Consider the following 15,859-nt stretch of genomic DNA (forward strand, 5'->3'; position numbering starts at 1 on the left):
TCTATTCTTGTACATTCTGGGAAATCAGATTCCTGAAACAACTCAGTCCTGGCCATGGGTCTGTTGTAGAACAGCATCTGGTTAATATCTATCACTGGACATGCCATGCCTGAAGGTGTTGAGGTGAGGTTAGAGGAAGGAAAAAGTGAGGGCTGAAGTTTTGTTAGTAGACAATGGAAACAGTTGATTAAAATTCTCTTGTTGCAGAATCCAAACTTTAGCTATCACTAGCTGAGAGTATTTCTGCTACAAGCCAAGTGCTGTGTGCAATGTTTGCTTTTTTACAGTGAAGCTCTTTTTCTAATTATAGTGGTGGATTGAAACAAATGGCGCTAGCTGCACATACTTTGTGTAAGTATGATGAATAAATAAATTACATCATAAAGAATGCTAGATCACAGCTTGATATGTCTCATTGAGCGGCCAGTTGTGACTGAGCTGGTGTCACAACATAAAAGCAGATAGTCACATTTCAAGTTTATTAGTGAAAGTAGAGTTAAATATCACGTAGCATGAATTTCATTCTGTTATTTCCCCATTCATTGTAAACGAAACCTGGATACTGGAAACTACCCAGCATCTTTTAGAACCAGGAGTAGGCAACCTATGTCATGCGTGCCAAAGGCGGCACGCGAGCTGATTGTTAGTGGCACTTACGCTGCCCGGGTCCTGGCCACTCGTCAGGGGGGCTCTGCATTTTAATTTAATTTTAAATGAAGTTTCTTAAACATTTTAAAAACCTCATTTACTTTGCATACAACAATAGTTTAGTTATATATTATAGACTTTTAGAAGAGACCTTCTAAAAACGTTAAAATATATTACTGTCATGCAAAACCTTAAATTAGAGTGAATAAATGAAGACACAGCACACCACTTCTGAAAGGTTGCTGACCCCTGTTTTAGAATGATATGCTGAATACCCCAAATAAATAGTATACCAGGAGAATTCAGCACATTATTGGGCAGAAGCTTACCTTCATCTCTCATTTTCCAGGGCCTGACATCAAAACTTGCAGCTCTCACTCTGTGACCCTCCCCAACATTCATTATTCTATTCTGTGCATAATTCTGAAGTTGACTGATTTTTTTCCTAAGCATTCAATACAGAGTAGTTCTTTCTTTCTTTCTTTCTTTCTTTCTTTCTTTCTTTCTTTCTTTCTTTCTTTCTTTCTTTCTTTATTTTAAAAAAGCATATAAAATCCTTTGCTAGTCACAGAACAAATACAGCATGGGCCTGGGCCTTTATTAGCTGCTCAAAAAAACCCTCAGCAATATTCTTAAAGCTTGACCATCTAAGGGTACATCTACACTACCCACCGGATTGGCGGGTAGTGATCAATCTATCGGGGATCGATTTATCATGTCTAGCGTAGACACGAATAATTGATCCCTGATCACTCTGCCGTCGACTCCTGTACTCCACCGTGGTGCGAGGCGGAAGCGGAGTCGACGGGGGAGCAGTGGCAGTCGACTCTGCGCCGTGAGGACGTGAGGTAAGTCGACCTAAGATACGTCGACTTCAGCTACGCTATTCTTGTAGCTGAAGTTGAGTATCTTAGGACGATTCCCCCCTCCAGTGTAGACCAGGCCTAAGTGGATCACCACCAAGAGTGAGTTGACAGTTCATTCTCTTGGTACATTCCATTTTTGGTCTGTCTGCTGAGCCTGCTAACAAGGATGTCAGTGATTTCAGTGATGTAGACGCTTGTCTGCTGGAAACTATACTAGAGTACCACTCATTCATTTTATAAAAAGCTGCCAAGTAGCCATCATATGAAACCACCTACACAGGATCTTTTGTATATCATGACAGTGAATGAGTATCTCAGTGTAATCTTCAGCATGAAAGATACAATCTAATAAAAGTATTCTGGTGCAACTGAATTACTTTCTCTTGGATTTAACATAGAAGATCTTTCTATGGAAAAGATATTTCACATACTTGGACACCTGCCATGGGTGACATCTTAGTCCATATCATTCTAAGATCACTTAGTAGTCTTGGGGAGAGACAGACAGACAGATATAGTAATAGCTCAATACCTACTACTGCTACATCCTAAGAAGGGCTTCAGAACATCTCTGTTCTGATTTAAAAGTACTAAAACTGCAGTTGTCCTGTTACCATTATGTCTTGTGTGCCTGTGAGATTGGCTAATGTGCATGGGGTGAGCACCCAGTCACATCAGCCCATTGGTTTTGAAAGAAACGCTTGAGTATCATACTCTGCTTTGCTAAAAACTGGGTATATTATACCATCTGTGTGATTACTGAGATGTTCAGTGGGCTGTCCTGGTTCAGTAGCTGAGCCCCTCTGGCATCTCTGGGAATGTCTCTTTAAGACTAGCTGAATTTGTTTATTTGTACAAAAGAGCTTGACCTAGAAAACATACAATTTTAAAGGCAGAAAGCATCCTCTTTCCTTTCCCTCTATACTTATAAAAAACATTTCCTTTCCACAGTTCCCATCTTTTAAATTACATTTTTATTAAAATTGATTTGTTAACGCATTCCATGACCGTTTCCTACAAAAAATATAATCTGAAGTGTCTTTTAGGCTGTAAAATGATTCTTCCCTTCCTCATCCCTGGATATGATTCTGATCTATCATACATCTGCAAAGAGAGTCAGTTTATCCTAATACAGATTGTACAGAGAATGTGTCTTCCCAGTCTGGGATGGGAATTGGCATTGAAACAAATTTGAGTTCATAAGTTTAACCTCCATATAGTAATTTACAAGTCTACAAATAAACTGAGCTGTTCCTTCCTCTGTGCACAATATGAAATGCCCTTTCATGTTATGACTACTGACGAGGAGGATTTAGGATTCTGATAGTCTACATGGAATTAAGCAATAACACCATAAAATTATGGATTTCCCTTGTTTTTAAAGCTGACTGGGTCTGGAAGGCTTCGATTTGCTTTCTGCCTACATGAAAATTAATCTTGAGTTTGTGTGTAATTTTATGCTTTGTGAAATTCCCATGAAATGTGACACTTTGGGTTATGCAGACTGTGAAAAATGAGGAATTGAACCATAAAAAATGCACATCCTTAGCTACTGAGCAAAGCGTAAGTGTTCCTGAAAAGCCATCCCTGGGGTCTTTAAAGCCATTTTGGATGGAACCAGTTTTGAACACACTGTGCTGATACCAACTAGTAGGCGTGTGCGGCAAGGGTGGGGCTGGCACTGTGTGAGAGAGTATGTCTCCCCTTGTTGTTGTTGTGGGGTTTTTTGTTTGCTTTTTTGCTGTAATCTTTGAGTTTGGTGTATAGCAAGATTGATTCGTGAGAGAGAATTTGCATGGAGTAAAGAGTGCGCTCACACACACAATGCACCATGCCAGTAGTCAATAGTTTTGTAAGATATACACTACTGGACAATGTTGGAAAAACAACAGATTTACCTCTCTCCATCCCGTCACTTTCAAACATGGTGCTCTGACACACAGCTGGAATAGTTGTGATATCCCATCATGGAGGAAGATGCCCTAATCATGGGAAGTGGAAGAGATTAAGAATTTTACAGGGAGGAAAAAAAGTTTGTTATACCTCATGGTTCATGAACAACAACAGCAACAAAAGTCTAAAGTATTTTTAAAATCAGTTTAATCTAATCAGAGGCTACAGGTACCATTATGCACCAATCATAATTGTATAGCCATTGCATGACATCACTATAGCTCAGAGTTAAAGTTCTTGAGGAGTCTTAGGTGTCCATTGCCACACTTTAATTTGTTTGGCTTTCTTCGAAGTTTAATCTTACCTCTGAATATATGACGTAGGTACTTGCACAGGGTCTGCCCCCATGGATCCAATTGCAGAATCAGAGCATTATATTATAAGGTCTTTGAGGAAGAGCTTGTCATTTATTTCATCTTTGTATACTGTTCCACACACTGGGGCAACGATCCTTACTGGGACTTCTTGTTGCTTCTGTAATACAAATGTTAAAAGAGATTAATGAATTCATGCAGAAAAAGGTTAAGAAATGAAAGCGTTAAAGTGCTCCTAGTCGCATTAGCAGGCCTACATAGCATATGTGAACATGTTGGTTACTAGCTAGGCTATTAAATGTATATCAGACTATATATACAGTACTTGCAATGAGCTCAGGTTAATGAGAGGATGAGAATATATTTTCCATTTCCTGACTGGAGGGTGTTTAAATTTGAATACTATTTTCCATATAATAATCTGTTTTTTATTTAAATAAATAGCCAGTGATTAATAATGTAAGCATTGAAATCATTCCAATGATATTTGGACATTTAAACTCTATGGAGGAGAACAAGTAGAGGAGGGCTGAATTCACTCTTTTGTGGGTGCTGCTGTTAGGCTGGGGATGTGTTTCGCTCAGACAGGTTCAGTTAACAGGACAGGTGCACATCTGTGTATGATTACATGGATTGTATCTATGCAAGGAAAACCACTTTGTGCATGTTCATTTTTGACTAAAATATAGGGGAGAGGATTGTAACCTGCTGTCATGTATCTGCTTACTCTCCTGAAGAGACTTACCCATGCTGGGTGGTACAGCACAGGGAGGAGAGCAGTCTCCCTGTGACTGCTATTCTCTACCTCCCTGCAGGTTGTCTGTGTGTAGATGGGCAAGGGCAGGACTTGAATAGATTCCTGGATGCACTGGCCAGCACAGCTGAGCCAACGTACAAGGGGAAGTAAGCTGCTATAAGTATAGACCAGTAGCACAGATTGCTTTGTCCCTTGAGCAAGGCTGGGGAGAGAACTGTGATTCTCTGTCTGCTCCTAGGAAGGTGCAACTATACACTGCTGCCCCTTACTTGGTGCAGATTGTAGAATTACACTCTAGTTAGAATTATATGAAACTTGTGAATTGCGGAAGAAATGGCGGAGAGACCCTAAAGTTGTGAGACTATATGTAGTTTTTCTACAGTCACTCTTTACTTCTATCCCAGTTTTTTAAACAAAAAGATTAAATAATCACAGCAGTCAAGCCAGCTAAGAAAAATGTGCAGATCTCCTGCCCCCTAGTGATGTGATATAGGGATCTGGGCTTCATTAGGCTGCTTACAATTTAGCAGATAGCCACTGGCCGTGCTCGGGAGGGATTTTTTTCAATAGTTTGTATCTTTAAAAAATTCTTCCTGTTAAACATAGCAGAGACCCTTCTACGTTCAAGTTTCACGCAAAAATGAGTGGCTTTTTAAATCAGCATTTTTTAAATGATTGATTACAATAAAACACCATTTAAAAAACTCATTGTTTGGAATGTTTCTCTATGTACTACACTTTGCCGCATGATTTCCATCTTGCCCTCGAGTTCAGTATTGGGTCACACAAGCTTGCCACTTGGGTTAAACGTATGCAGAACATCCAGGTCCAGCCTATAGTACATAAGTACATTGTAATCTTCATTTACCAATCATACTGCATGCTTGATTTGTTCATATTTAGGTTATAATACCTGCATTCTTTATAATAATGAAGGGTTCATTTTATTTCCATGGATCTGATTACTCTTTCTTTTAATGATGGAAAATGTGGACAGAAGTGATGCTTTATTAGCCAGAAGCAAAAGAGTGAATACTTGATTTAAATACTCTGTTGATGATGGCTCTGTTCCATTTACTAGCTGGAATGATGTGAGTTAATGGGGTGACTCTTAAGTCAATTCCAGTTAAAGAAGTTATTTTTTGGGCTTGTAATGTAAAGAGCCAACTCCTAAAATCTTCAAAATGAATTAGCAGTACAATACCATGATCTGGTATATTGTATTAAAAGGTTGCCATTCAGTATGTGTATATTTAAAAATCTTGCATTGATTACAGTATTAATAGCTCTTGGGAGTGTGTGTGTCTAGTTAATTGTTTAAGTGGAATTTAAAAGAGGCTCTTTGTGTTATGGATTACATATAGCAAACCATGACTAATGGAGATCACTGCTCCACTGTTAGTGCTGGAACAATCCGTCTAGCTAGAGATTACCAGATGATAATTTATTTATTACCAGACTGCATACCGATTATTAGCACAGCAGGACGGATATGCTTATGCAGACCAGAATAATTTTATTTGGAAAGAAACTTCTTTGAATAGGTGTCCATGTGAATCCCGTTGTAGGTGCACATTATGCTGATGCACATGAGATGGGTTTTTTCAGTAGCTGTGCATGTGCCCCGTGATGTCTCATGCTCCCGCATGAGGACATGAAGGATAGAGCGGCTTCAACCCTCCCTGAGTTTCCTTTTACTTGCCGTGGCACTGAGATCAAAGTCTGAGTGCTACACTTCTTAGAGACTTTAATACCTTTCTTTTCAAGCCACTTTGTGAAGAAATCTTTATTTTCACACACATACACGAAGAAGAAAAGTTACCGATGAGGCCCCCCCTTGTAGGTACGCCTCCTCTACAGTGAGGTGGGGTGAGACGCTTTATGCTAACCACGACTCTCATGGCGGACTCCACATCTTCAGAGTTTATACCCTCTCTCCCCTCCCTGGCATAATCATTGTCTGTTCTGTCTTGGGAAGAGCCACATTCCTGAAAGATGTTCGGTGTGAAAAACCTTCTCCTTGAGGATTTGCAAGTCTACGAACACATGACTGAAGCTACACCTACTCAAGCAATTGATGGGCATCACTTCAGACCCAGAAGAGATGACCACTAACAAAGAACAACCGAAAGGGTCATCGTCAGTGAGTTCTTCCATGAGCAGACACCATACCCAGGGGCAGGGCCGTCCCAAAGGCAATGCGGGGCCCGGGGCAAATCAGCCTGTTTTATACAGGTGAAATCTTGTTGCAGTGACCTTCAAGGACAGCTGCTGGCCGCAGATTAAATATTGATAGCGCCCAGCTGTTTAATTATAATGAAGTTATATAATTTAAAAAAACCTCACCAATCACGATCATTGTCGCACCGCTTACATTCTGAAATCTACCTTGCTGGACTACCTTGCAGGAAATTCACTTCCCAGGTGCATATGGTCTCGTTACCCTCAGTGGATTTTTTTAAATGTAATTACACATTCGCAACACTGAGAGCCCATGCCTCGGGAACTGGGTGGCTCTTGGCGGACCTATATGTGCCCTGGTGCTGGGGAACCCCAGGATACCCCAGCATGGAGGAGGGGCTCTAAGATCTGTTTTCTCTGGGGGCTGGGAAGGGGAGGGGAGGTGGAAAAGCAGATGGATTGAGGGACCACAGTCCTGGTGGGTGGTGGAGAGAGCAGAGTTGTGGGACCCCAGGTGGTACGGCAGGGAGGGGGACCCCAAGGTTGGAGAGCTGAAAGGCAAGGAGGACCCTGAGGCAAGGAGGTGATAAAGGCTGGCCTTGGCCTGGAGGTGGCATTGAAGGACCCCACCCAGTACTGGGGGATGGGGAGAAAGGGCAGTGATGGGAGAAAGGGCAGTGGAAGGGGGAGGTGTCGGGCACTGGGGGGACACCAGTGCTGGGTGACAGGTGAGGGACGATGGAGACTACTGGCTGGCACTCATCTGTGTTGGGGCAAAGAGGCCCCCTGTGCTGGTGGAGGGTCCCGCCAGAAATGGGAAGGGTCAGAGTCAGCCTGGGTCAGGCACTGCCCTGGCACTAGTGGTTGGGGAGCGCTAGGACCCTGAGGCAGCAGGCCATGCTGGGAGCCGGCAGAACAGAGCTGAGCGGGCTGGGGCCGGGTTGCTCACTGCTGCTGCTGCAGAGACCGAGCCTGAGCCCAGGGGGCTGCAGGCAAGAAAAAGAAATAAACGCCTGGGCTGGTGAGTGTGGGGCATAGGCATGACCCCTGCTGCCAGCACCAGGCCCCCCGCTAGTCCCCAGGGCCACACTGGCCCCCCTGCATCCTCCTGAAACACGGGGGCCCCCAAAGTGCGGGGCCCGGGGCAGTTGCCCCAGTCTGCCCTATGGATGGGATAGCTCTGCCCAGGGGTCCAGCAATGAAAGGAAAGCAGGAAATACAATATCATCAAAATCTGCACTGGATTCGTTGACACTACCTTGGCACTGGTTACCACTATGCTAACACCAATGACAACTTCCCCAGTATTGCCACCAACACCTCCAGTGCTGTCTAGTTGACACAGCACTTACAATGGCATCATGGGGGCAGCCACCAGCGCCCCAAATTCAGACTGAAATTCAAAACCAAGCAGACCCCAAACATGGCTCCCAGCATCAGGCAACACTGTCCCATAAGGAAAAGATGCATCAGTCTCACAAGGACAGGGTGTATAAATCCTCTGCTAAGACAGGAGCGGTGCATGGTAAACTGACATTGACCAACGAAGACACTAACATTGACTGTGGGGCTGATTATGGGAACAAGTCATGCCCTTGTGGAACTGATCCCCTTGGGGAATGTCATTGATACCAGGACAGCACCCAGCACTGGAACCACACTCCAATGTACTACCATTCAGAGAATCTTACTCTTATCCACCATTATTGGATTATGCCTTCAGTGTTGAGCAAGGATGCCTCTCCTCTACCTTGGAAGAGCAACTGTAGAGCTTTTACTAGAGATCCCTCTTGTGCCACCACAAAGGCAGCATGAGTGGCATTGGGATGACCAGCCACAACTGTGTCAGTACTCATAAAACATGCTGCCTTGGCAATACTGGCCCCCCTGGTGGTTATCACTTCAGGTTTCTTGAAGCAGATTCTGCTCCTGTGTGTCCAGGAAGAGGAGGAAATCAGGCTTCCCATGACATCACTACTCAGGCCTCCAACACCTGAACCCAACGTCAGCACCCAAGAGCTGGGGATACCAGAAGAACAGCAGTTTTCTGCCAAAAGAATTGTCATCCTTGCCTGAGAAAAAACAGTTGCACCAGCACCTGCTCTGGCGATTGACTATTTTAAAGCTTTTCAAGATTTGCTAGCTTGCATTGCAGAGATATCCTAGATATTGAAACCATGGTCAGACAAGAGAAATCTCATAAACTCTTTGACATTCACTGCATGAGTCCCAGTCATGATCAGTCTCCTCATCAATGATGACTTATTTGAACCAGCCAAGAGGCACTGGCAAATCCCAGATACCAATCAGCCCATATTTAAAAGTGTGTAGAAACATTATCAGGTATTTCTGAAAAGCCTGGAGCACTTTTACACTCTTCCATTCGACCCATGGTTATTAGTTATTGCAGCAGTGCAGGAAAAGTCAAAATTGATGAAAGGCACACCCCAGGACAAAGACCCCAAAAGTTGAACCTTTTTGAGTGCAAAGTTTATTCTTCTGCCTCACTGCAACTCCATGTGGAAACTGCCAGTGTTGATTACCAGATATAATTTCCCAATACGGGAAAGGGTAACTCCCTTTATTAATTAATTAATTAGTGGAATTAAGAGACAGAATTAAAGAAGACCAAATGCCAGAAAAGTCCTACAGGCAGCGATAGTCCCCTTTGACATAACCACAAGGACTTGGCCACAGTTGTGACCATGAAATGGGCCTTTTTGCTGTTGGCATTTGGAATACACATGCCCGTTCAGCCCCCAGTCCAGTTCCCAGACCACTTGGACTTGATGTCACAGAACCATGGCCAGATACTCCATCCAGACCTAAAGTCATTGTACCTGACAATGTAGCTGTTGGCTGGTTGACTACCACAGACAGAGACTGCTCCTTGCAGGTTCATGATACAGAGCAGGAAAACTACCGGGAGAAGGACTGTCTCACAGTGATTTCAGTTTTCTATGTGCAGTCATGTTCATTCTTTTCTCACCCAGTGGTATTAAAATTCTCAAAAGGATATTATATATTTAGCCACAGGAAAGAGAATCTCTGCCTGGAAACTCAATTTAGTCCTCCTGAGGCTCATAGAACCTCCATTTGAGCCTCTCTCAGAATGGTTCTTGCACCACCTCATGGTGAAGACTGTCTTCCTAGTGGCTATCACTTAGGCCAGAAGAATAAGTGAGCTTCCGGCAGTTATGGCTGATCCCCCCAGTGACACTGCACCCCATATTCTTCACAGCGATAGTATGATGATATGATTATCACATAATTATAATGTGTTTTATGCAAGATAAGTCATGTGAGATATCATTGGAAAAGTTATGATTTGCTGAAGATGATTGTCCTGTTTGTATGCATGTATCATTTTTGTATCTGAAGTTATGAATATGAATATTGACTGTGTAGCTGTATTTCAAGTGTAGTTACACCTGGGTAACACCCACTAGACAAGATGCTTTCAGTCTTGATAGTGGGTGGGGAAGGGCCTATTTAGTGCAGTGGGCCATTAGGAAAAAGCATTAGGTCCTAGGAGAAGCTTATGTCCCACCTGAGAATGCTACACACCGCCTCCGATTAATAGCTGCTATGACTGTACAAGGACATATGATAAGACCACATGTCTCTAGATTCCACCTTGAAATGTCAGTATTTTTCCACAGACCGATCTGGGAACCAAGCTTTGGGAACAAAGGGTTCCCACCATATGCAAAAGCTATATAAGGCAGGAAGTGACATCATCTGGGGTTGTTCGCTCCCCACAGAAGAAGACTCCTGGAAACACCTGAGGGAAAAGACTGAACTGGGGGAAGTGCTGGACCCAGGCTAAAGGGATTTTTGGCCTGTGAATGAAACACCTGGGGATTCCAAGCTGTAAAGCAAGTGCAGCTTGCCCCTTAAGAATCTGCAGCCTACTTGTATCATTTATTAGGGTGAGAATCTGCTTATTCATATCCAATCTATTTAGTATATTAAGTTTCGTTTGGGTTTTGGTGTATTTGCTCGGTAATCTGCTTTGATTTGTTTGCTATCACTTATAATCGCTTAAAATCTATCTTTTGTAGTTCATAAACTTGTTTTTGCTTTATCTAAATCAGTTAGTTGGAATGAAGTGTGTGGAAATCATAACTCAGGGGCAAACGGCTGTTGCGTATTCCTCTCCAGACTGTGGGAGGGGGCGAATTTTATGAGCTTATGCTGTGCAGCACAAGATGGTATAATTTTGGGTTTATATTCCAGAGGGGGTGTGTGCCTGAGGAGCGGGGAGAAGCCTTCTCATGCAGGGGCTAGTCAGAGAGCCTGCGTGTAACTGCAGCTGGGTGTTCCCCTACCTGTACGTATGCTGGTAAAAGTGCAGGCCGGAGGGCTTTGTAACTTGTCACAGCTGTACAGTGTGAAAGGGAGCCCAGGCTGGTGGGTCAGGGGTCTCAGTTGTACCCCAGTTCCAGGTGGCACTCCGGTGGGAACCCATCACACTCCCATACAGCATTCTGTAGGGACAAGGTCATGCAGGAACCTCACCTGAATCAACCTGCCTGATCTTTCCCCTACTTGTTATTGGGGAAAAAGAAAATATTCACACTACATGTATCCAGGATTTTACTTTATTACAATGACAAGACAAAGTCATTTAAACTGTTATCCCATCTTTTTCCAGCCATAGCGAGGCATTTTAAAGCTCAAGTTATCTCATTGCACAGGATATTGAAATGGATAACACAATGCATCTCACTGTGTTACTAGTTGGCTGGTGTAACTCTCCCATCAAACATCAAGGCTGACTCCACCAGAGCTTGAGCAATATCTTCCACCTGCTACAGGAATTTGTAAGGCAGGAATGTGGAATTACTCACTGACATTTCTCAAACACGATGTCTTGGATTTAGCTGGTAGGTCAGAGAGCAGAGTCCTTATTCGACTGATGCAGCTGAAACTCTTCATCCCCACCACGCTAAGGGGATGCCGCTTGCCAGTCATCTACAGAGGGATCGACACTGACATGTACTCCAAGAAGAGAGAACAGTTACCTACCCTTTAGTAACTGTGGTTCTTCATGATGTTGTAATAAGTGTGGATCCCATGACCCACTTTCCATCCCCGCTTTTCAGAGTCCTCAGCAACACGGGCTTTGAATTGGCAGGGAATTGAGGGAGGGCTGCTGCCATTCTGCCCCTTGTGCCCTTATTACTGGAGGCACAGGGTTCATGCATTCCCTGAGGACACTCCTACTCAAAAAAAAATCCAGTCTTGTGCACAGGAGGCACATGCACACTAGCAAAGGGATCCAGGGTAACTAAAATATCTCAAAGACCCACAATTACTCTAGGGTAAAAGTAATAAGTCTTTACTTCAATATGAGAAATGTAAAACCTTTGTTTCTCTCCAAGCTTACCAAGGCCATGGCAAGGAAGGAGGAATAAAATAACACAGGTCTGTATACTTACTGTATGTGTGAATAAAGAACAAAAAGAAAGCTGGGAGGCTATTCCTATTAGTAAATGAGGAGCTGTTGAAGCATGTTATTGTGTATTTCATACAAGTGTAGATGGGAATTGCTTCCTTGCAATAGAAAATAGAAATTACCTTATTTTTTTGGTCAAAGGATGACTGTAGATACCGTTATTGATTCAGATTCTCCTCCCATTTATAGAGCTGTTTCCTGTGCACATTTTAGAAAGGAAAGGAAATCTAGACAGCGAATATGGTCTCTTGTACAGTGGGCTTGTTTGCCTTTACCTGCCTAATATCTTGTATTTTGAGTTGAGAGCATTTGTTGGCTTTGGGGACTGCCTACCAGTACTGACTGTAGTGTTGATTTACAACTCCAGATCTGCATACTGTACAATTCGCTGGGCTGGGCTGGGCTGGGCTGGATATAATCCAAAGCTCCCACCAACACAAAGTCTGCCCCGAGGTCGCTTGCAGTGGGGCGAGGCATCCATAACTTCAGCTCTCTGGGAGGCTCTCAGCCAGCTAGCATAGCCACAAACTGAGCAATGCTGCATAGAGGCAAGAATATGACCAATGTAGCTGGGGAACCACTGATTCAGTGTGTCTTCTGGGCCGCTGCTGTCTGGCTACATGTCCAAGATGCCACATTGCCAACCCCAAATGTTCCAAAATCATGAGAGAGGCTTAAAACGTGACATATTAAAAATAATAAATGTTGGGTTCTTTATCGGTGCATTCTAGTTACAGAGATTTTTATGCTACATTTGGGTCATGGTTTTCAAGCTTTTCTCTACAACCATGAGGACTAGAAACTTACTTCTTTTTTTCTTTTAAATGAAAACTGATATTCTTAGGTAATTACATCACTGTAGGTCAAGGGGCTTTAAGTAAAATACCAAATACCATGAGACTTTCAATAAAATCGCAAGAGTTGGCAATACTGAAGCTGTTCTTCCCAGAAGAACCCCAGGCAGGGTGATGATCCAAACACTACCCTCTCCAGATGGGAATGCCCCACAGCTGTAATTCCCCTTGCTGCCTTGGGAGCGTGTGCACAGTTTCACAAACTCACTTGTATTCACATTCGCCAAAATGGGCGAACTTAACTCTCAATTGCTAAACTGGAGTGAGTCTTTCGTACAGAAGATTGTGAAGTCCTCAGCACCACACACAAGGCTAAGATAGAGTGGGCATAGTTACTCCTTTCATTCACCTCTACTGATTTCAAAGGGAGTTTCTTTTGATATACATTGCTGTGAGAGGAGAATCAGGCTCTGTACATATATACACCTCTACCCCGATATAACGATGTCCTCGGGAGCCAAAAAATCTTACTGCGTTATAGGTGAAATCATGTTATATCGAACTTGCTTTGATCCGCCGGAGTGTGCAGCCCCCCTCCCCCCCCCCCCCCCCCCGGGACGCTGCTTTACCACGTTATATCTGAATTCATGTTATATCGGGCCGCGTTATATCAGGGTAGAGGTGTACTAGAAGGCTTATAAACAAAGAAAGCTGCCTATGTTGTTTGCCTGTCATGTTGTCATAGTCTATTGAACAAAAACACTTCAGTGTAGAAATGTATGTTGATCCTCAGAAGTAATTAGACTTTTGTCTTCAATCATTAAAGAACTGATCCTGCCACTGTTGAAGTTAGTGGGAGTTTGCTAATGACTTCAATGGAAGCATGATCATCACCTTTAAAACACACAGTTCCTTACACAAAAACTCTGGAAAAACTGAGATCCATCTGTGAATGAAAACCAGAGTTCTGTGGATCACTGCAGTGTCACTCGACAGCCTTATTTCAGTCCTGCTTGTTTAAATATTGTTACTGTAAAAACATTAAGACAAAAACATCCTGCTTACTGCGCTATCCTGTGAGAACCACAAACACATTACTGCACATCTTGAAATGCCATTATGCATCTCACTATGTACTTTAAGAAGAATATGTAGGGTTGTGGTATTTCCAAACATAGCTCTTGTTTTCTGCCTGCATATCCCCCCCACCCCCTCCAACTATAGTGTTCCCAAAAAGAACCACACTGGGGCTGCTTGCAGGCTTTTAATATGCTCTAATTGCTTGAAAGAACTTTATATCTAAATCATCCTGTCTGCTGCTGACGAAGAAAGGTGTCATACTGTATTTTCCAAAAAAACTTCTCCTCTGTTTCGTAGTCAAATGAAACTGGGAGGTTTTTGATTCCAAAGAGAAAATGAAATTGCAGTTTTCACATCTCTTCAGTGTTGAGAATTTCAACCCTTGATGTCTCAAATCATCTTTGGATTGCCATAACTTCCAGCAAACCATATACATCAGAGTTGAAGAGCCAGCTCCAGTTTTACAAAACAGTGATATACAGCCTTTAAAGTTTTGTGTAGCAATCCTTTTGCACAGCACAATAATTGTGACATGTAAATGCGAGTAAAGAAAAGGTATTTTAACTGCCTTTATTCTTCCTAGAAAGATTCAGTGAAGGCACCCAATAAATAAATATTCTTACCAGCTTATTTTTCTCAAGTCCCCTTGGTCCTATCTGCAGCAGACAACATCTGTATGATTCAGAACAGCTAAAACATCAGAGAGAGAGGGAGTGTGATTCAGTGGATAAGGCAATGGATTGGGATACAAGTTACCTGGGTTCTGTTCTGTCATTGGCCCGCTGCATGACCATGTGCAAGGCAGCTTCTCTCCCTGTATCTCAGTTTCACCATCTGTAACATGGACATAAAAATATTTATTTTCTGTGTAAAGTAGTTTAAGGTATATGAATGAAAAGCCCTGTATAAGAGATAAGAATTATTATTTAAAAAAGAAAAGAGCAAGTAGGCTGGTTAATTTTTCCACACAGGTTCATGCAAATAGTGAACTGTTTCCAGTATACTGCACTTTGCTGGCACAATTTGTGATTATGAACTTCAGACATTTTATAGTTGTACCCTTTTTATCCTTGGGGAAAAAAACCTACCTCAAGTTTTTTTTCTTCTTTTCCTTTTCTTATGGCAATTTGACAGAGGTGGGCAAACTACGGCCTGCGGACCACATCCGGCCTGCGGGACCGTTCTCCCCGGCCCCTGAGCTACTGGCCCGAGAGGCTACCCCTGACCCCTCCCCTATTGTTCCCCCTCCCCCGCAGCCTCAGCTCACTGCGCCCTCTCTGGGTGGCGGGGCTGCAAGCTCCTGGGGCAGCGCAGCTGCAGAGCCCGGCCTGACCCGGTGCTCTGTGCTGCATGGGGCGTGGCTGGCTCCAGGCAACTGGTGCTTGCTCCAGGCAACGCGGTAAGGGGGCAGGGAGCAGGAGAGGGGGGTTGGATGGAGGACAAGGAACTTTGGAGGTGGTCAGGGACCGGGGGTGTGGATAGGGATCGGGGCACTCAGAGGGCAGGGAACAGGGGGGGTTGAATGGGGCAGGTGTTCCGGGGGCGGTCAGGGAGAAGGGGTGGTTGGATGGGGCAGAGGTCCCGGGGGGCGGGGGGGCAGTCAGGAGAGGAGGGGTTGGATGGGGTGACTGAAGGCAGTCAGGGGTGAGGGTTCTGGGGGTGGTCAGGGAGCAGGGGGTGTGGATGGGGCAGGAGTCCCGGGGAGGCAGTCAGGAATGAGAGGAGGGGTTGGATGGGGTGGCTGAGGGCAGTCAGGGGTGGCTGAGGGCAGTCAGGGGTGGGGGTTCTGGGGGGCGGTCAGGGGA

At 43.8% G+C, this 15,859-nt stretch overlaps 1 protein-coding gene and 1 long non-coding RNA gene across 12 annotated transcripts in view; one reads left to right on the plus strand and one right to left on the minus strand.

Annotated features, from left to right (window-relative positions):
- FHOD3 (formin homology 2 domain containing 3) overlaps positions 1-15,859 on the plus strand; it is a 644,613-nt gene that overhangs the window by 344,734 nt on the left and 284,020 nt on the right. The window lies entirely within an intron of this gene.
- Positions 3,346-14,913, minus strand: LOC117872663. 2 transcript variants are annotated; one of them, XR_004644556.1, is made up of 3 exons: positions 14,811-14,913; positions 3,772-3,941; positions 3,346-3,496 (listed from the first exon to the last, which is right to left on the minus strand). It is a non-coding gene; the product is annotated as an uncharacterized LOC117872663 (long non-coding RNA). The 2 variants fall into 2 exon arrangements; XR_004644557.1 differs by lacking the exons at positions 3,346-3,496; positions 3,772-3,941 and adding an exon at positions 11,308-11,696.

The sequence above is a fragment of the Trachemys scripta genome, chromosome 2 (assembly GCF_013100865.1).
Source record: "Trachemys scripta elegans isolate TJP31775 chromosome 2, CAS_Tse_1.0, whole genome shotgun sequence".
Classification (NCBI taxonomy): Eukaryota; Metazoa; Chordata; order Testudines; family Emydidae; genus Trachemys; species Trachemys scripta.